The sequence below is a fragment of the Schistocerca cancellata genome, chromosome 3, assembly GCF_023864275.1.
Source record: "Schistocerca cancellata isolate TAMUIC-IGC-003103 chromosome 3, iqSchCanc2.1, whole genome shotgun sequence".
NCBI classification, from domain to species: Eukaryota; Metazoa; Arthropoda; class Insecta; order Orthoptera; family Acrididae; genus Schistocerca; species Schistocerca cancellata.
In genome coordinates this window covers 695,749,928-695,755,238 of record NC_064628.1, presented here as the reverse complement: position 1 = coordinate 695,755,238, position 5,311 = coordinate 695,749,928, and the positions used below count along the sequence as shown (strand labels likewise).

Genomic DNA, 5,311 nt, shown 5'->3' with positions numbered 1-5,311 from the left:
GCAGGTCGGAGGAAAAGCACTCTGTCATCAGGCTACAAGTGGCCCATCAGCACCATCCGACCGCCGTGTCGTCCTCAGCTGAGGATACGAATAGGAGGGTCGTGTGGTCAGCACACCGCTCTCCCGGTCGTTACGATGGTTTTCATTGACAGGAGCCGCTACTATACGGTCGAGTAGCTCCTCAAATGGCATCACGAGGCTGAGTGCAAACAGACAAATGGCAACAGCGCATGGCCACGATGATGGTCACCCATCCAAGTGCCGACCACGCCCGACAGCGCTTAACTTCGGTGATCTGACGGGAACCGGTGTATCTACCGCGGCAAGGCCGTTGCTCGGGTCGGAGGAAGGCAGCGGCAAATCACCTCCCCTACGACCTTGCCTAGAATGGCGATATGGTATTTCTGCATCTTCTCCCTACGTTCACTCTGTGATTATAGGGTTACTTTGACTTGATTTATATATCGGTCGAAACGATATTTTTGGTCACAGCTACAGCTCGGTCCACATCGAGCGAGATGGAATAACAGTTAACGAAGTTGACTCTCGTTCGTCAGAGTAACGGATTCAAATCACCATCGAGAGAGTCATATTTAAGTTACGTTGTGCAAGACGAGACAGTTGGCTGCGACTGCGACGCTGCCCCCTCCTCTTTTCCCACCCTGGCAGACGGCGGCACGGCCGCAAGACGACTGGAGTCGTCGCCGTTTCCCAAGGTCCGGTCGGCGGCGGCGGATTCTAATACATAAGAAAAATAAGAATTCCGATTTTCTTGCTGTAAAAAATACTGTATGTTAATGTAACAAAGTTACATCGGCTCCCAGAGTTAGTTTTTCGATACAGATTCTCCTTTTACTTTAAAAAATTGAAAAGTATCTCTTCCGGTTTTGCGTGTTTTTTTCGCTGTATATTACTTCTCTATCAATTGTGAGGAGAGTAAAAGGCACAAAAAATTGATGTTTGCGTATCTTACAGTTTCACATCACAGCTTGATAATGAGGTGTCTATTTTTCCGATATTCGTCACAGTTATTCCGATACTTAATTTACAAGTAACCTACTGCATAAAATTTGAATTATGTACAGTGAAAAATGTGGTCGCTGGCTACTTTACGTATGGTTCACGTTAGGTCATACATCGCTGACGATGAAAAGAAGCTAACATATCGAAATTATTTTTAAAGTTGAGATCAGAATGATATCGATCTCCGTTTCCGAGATTTGGGCTCATATATCTCCGGGAGCGTCGCAACTAGCCGCCAGTTCTGTCGATGCGCAACGAGAATCGTGTGGTCATCACACGATAGAGAATGCATTTGTTTTGTTTCGCTGACACATTTGGACCGAATGAAATCATTTTATGTCACATATTTCTCCGGTATGAGTTACTAATATTTCTCCATATGCTCTTGACAATTTCATTTAAAATGCCACGAAATGTAGATTTCTTAAAGCCAAGTGATCAAGCAGAACCCATTTTCTTGGTTTTGCTGAGGCATCTGAACCTGTTCCAAGCTTTCTTTCTCGTTTATTTCTCTGATACGAGTCCCGAATATTCCTCCATCTGTTTTTGCACATTTCACCTAAAATTCCAATGAAAGATAAGTTTATTAACAATAAGCGCACGCTAGCGTCATTGCATTGTTTCAAGTTCTTGACAACAAGATAGGGTTACACCTTAAACATCTCTAGAATTTTCATTCTGAACGTCTACAGTATACACTGGCAGAAATGTGGAAGAAATAATGTCCGCGCTTGTTCACAAAATTTCCCCAAATTATACTTGTCAGTTTCTCCCATGCAGAAACTTTTGGGACAAGCTAAGGCAACTTTCATAGCCAACTGACTCTTTATTCCCATCCAAATGAACTTCCATATTCTTATATTCTGACAGCATACATCGTTATGGATGACATGAACATTTAATCTTTCCAAGCTGCAGTCAAATGATGACTCCAGGATTTACAAAAGACGAATTTCAATTGTGAACTGTGTCAGACCAGAAGGGCCTTGTAAAACAGTAGTGCACTTTTGGCACAAGTTTTTTGAGCACCATCTTCTACCAATGAATTGAAGTGAATGTGACAAATTACTTATTGCAGCATACTGTTTGCGCAATCTGTTGAGAAACGCCTTCCTCAAAAACGAGCATCTATTGATTACAGAAAGCTGTACAACAATCTGGTGGTGGTTTTTCACAACTAGAAGGTATCATCAAGACACTAATCTACCGTTTACTTTCAAAGTGAAGGTATTGTAAAATGTAACTTTCTCGTTGTACTTTAGATTGTTCATTTTATAATGTACTTGCCGTTTTCAATTTTTATCGTCACAAAAAAGAGTAATGCGAAAATTGACCTTCTAGTTCATTTTCATCATTCTAATTCTACATCTGCATGGATTATACTGATTTTCATAACACGTGTCTCTATATTTAGGGTTCTTCAAATCGTAAAGGCAAGGATGTTGCGAGACTAGCTCACAGAGAATCACATCCTATGAGTGGCTCATTTCAGTTTTCCTTGACTGGCTCGACATCTTTCTGGCAGCCGTACGTCTTTGTGTCGTGCGACTTCCGTCGCAACACTGCTCACTGGTGCAGTGCTGCGGCAGCTGTCGCATCAGTCGCGCGTCGCATCCCAAACTCGAACTGCGCATGCGCCAGCAAGCAACTTCTGACGTCACGTAGCGACCCGTCGCAGTCGCTAGCGTGCGTCGCGTCTTGGACAACGTACCTTTAGGCTTCCTTTGGTTTCCCTAAATCGCATAAACGACTGTTGGAATGGCTGCTTCTTGGGTCATTTTTCTGCAGTACCGGTACGTATTCCGACGGGAAGTTTCTACATTTAAACCTACACCCGCATCCATATCCATCGGGGCCGTTTACTGTGTGTGACAGACAGTTCTTCATGTACTCTCCTCCTCTCCCCCATCCCCCCTGTTTCAGCCGCGACTGTTGCGTAGGTAGAACGAAAGCTATTGGCAAATCAGATTTCTCTCATTTTACCATTACAGTTTATTTTTATTTGAGGATTCACAGAACGCTTCTCACGTTTTTCTCCTTATGATCATTTGTATTTTATTCGTCTTTTGTTAGTCAACAAAGCATTAGTTTCGTTTAAATGTGTGATGGTCTCTCTACTTTCGCATCGAATTTATTGAATAATTATTGAACCATGGCGATTCTTTGCTATTTCTCTAAATCTCGTTCGGATCATTCGGCACATACATGTGTAAAGAATGTTGTACAATACCCTTTATTCTTATCCTGTGATCCTCCAAATTTTCAGCTCCAGAAATGAATACATGAAACTGACTGCTCAGGTGATCTTCAATCTGCTTCTCGTTGCACTTGCACTTGAAAAACAGAAATATCTTCCCACTTTTCTTAAAATTTGTTCCGACGTCTGTAGTCACTGAAGTTACAACAACATTACTGACACTGATTTTCTACTTAATGTTAACAGTGAATATTTCAGATCTGTTTGTCACCGCAATTCATTTCTCTCTAGCTGCATAAGTAAACTTTTTAACAAGACATGTAGTGTATTAATTTCCTTATAGTGCCATCTGTTTTAATTCTGTAATTCTCCCAGTCAATAGATGTTAAGCTAAATGTTTCCTCCTGTCCCCCATCCCCCTTGCTACGATAACATGATCATAAAATTATTTATTGAATAGTCTTCTCTCTGTCTCCTTAGGTCGTTCCATCTCAGTATATGTCAGAGGGAGACTAGAGCCTCAAACAGAACTAGATGGTTCATAAGATTAGACACCCAATATGTGTCCGTCAGAAACGGTTTTCCAGTGCCCATTTGGATTTGATGATTTATGTTTACCTTGGCGTCCCTGAAGGAGTTCTAATGAAACAGTTCATGGCACCCTCTTTCTGTGATCTTTCATCTGCAGGACTGTGCTCCACCTCCAAAGGTTTTGTTACACGACGAGCGAAAGAGTGAGAGATCAAATAGCCTGTTCTTTGGTACTAGACTTCCGTGTAGATTGGCAACAGATGCGCGGATTCTTAGAAGAGGCGATCATTTCAGCTTGACTTCGACGTGGAATTCTCTCTTGATAACCATCAACTTCAATCTAATAGCTCATCTCTCTTGTTTTTTCAGGCATCACAAAAACTGTACAGCATTCGATACTGTACTAGTGCCGCATAAACATGCTTGTGTATTGCTCTGGTTGAACTTTGGTGGCTACTGATGTGCAGATTCTTGATTAAACTCTCGATGTCCACCTCAGAATATGTGTTGGTGGAAGGGTCTGGATTAGGGCTACTTTTTAAAGTGGAGCAAAGGAGAAAGCACTTGACTAAATAAGCAGTGAAATATATATGAAAGTTTCACAGTTGCTTCAACGCAGTGTACTATTAAACAAGATTGGTAGCAACAGACGAAGTGTGATAGAGAACTGTGCGTCTACAAACGGAGTCTAGTTCCTCAATCCGCATCGGAGCATGCACACAAACAATAGAGTAACAGCATAGAACTCAAAAACTGATGATGTGAAAACCGTTCAAATATGATGGTTCGTTAGTGAGTAATGGAGAAATGCATGTCGCGAATTACAGGAAAAAAAAAGACAGAAAACAAACAAATGTGTCAGGAAACAGATTGGAGTCGATGAAGAAGTTGCGACTGTAATGAAACATGCTAAGGGTGGATGGACCATGTGGCCAGGGGAACGGACTGTCGAACACGTAGAATACTGTTGCAGGATACGGAGTAGAATATCTAATGGAACAGAAGCAGTTGACATTAGAAAATATCTTGAAACAGTACAGATACATATAACTGAAGATCGTAAAGAATTGTAAACAAGACTTTATCCAACAGCCAAGTAGCTGGTGATGATGATTATGACAGAACTGTGGGGCAGATAGCAACTTATACCGTTAACGTGTCGTCTTAACGGCAAAGCGCTTGTCTGGAAACCGAAAGGTCGCGAGACCGAATCAGTACCGGAATAAGATTTTTTCAATCTATCTTTAACCTAGCCTTCATCTCTCAACGATGTGAAGATTCGCTACGAGCGAACGCAAATTACAAGGGCCTGATTACAATGGTGCCTTGTAATGATGCTTCAAGAAAAACAAAGGCAGCTGTACTGTTTGGCCACAAGTATAAGGAATACTCGTCTTAGCGTCTGGAGACAAGCCGTTATAATTTGGAATTATGAAAATTGTTGTTGCCGAATTACTACTTCGCGCCTACTGCAGCCAAAACTGTTAAAACCAAACCAAACCATTTCAGACTTTCGGCACTGTAAAGGATTACCAGAGTTTTGACTGATCTGGGCAGTTT

General features: G+C 41.8%; 1 pseudogene; it reads right to left on the bottom strand.

Annotated features, from left to right (window-relative positions):
* Positions 1 to 218: 218 nt before the first annotated feature.
* Positions 219 to 336, bottom strand: LOC126177524 (5S ribosomal RNA; annotated as a pseudogene).
* Between the last annotated feature and the right edge of the window lie 4,975 nt (positions 337 to 5,311).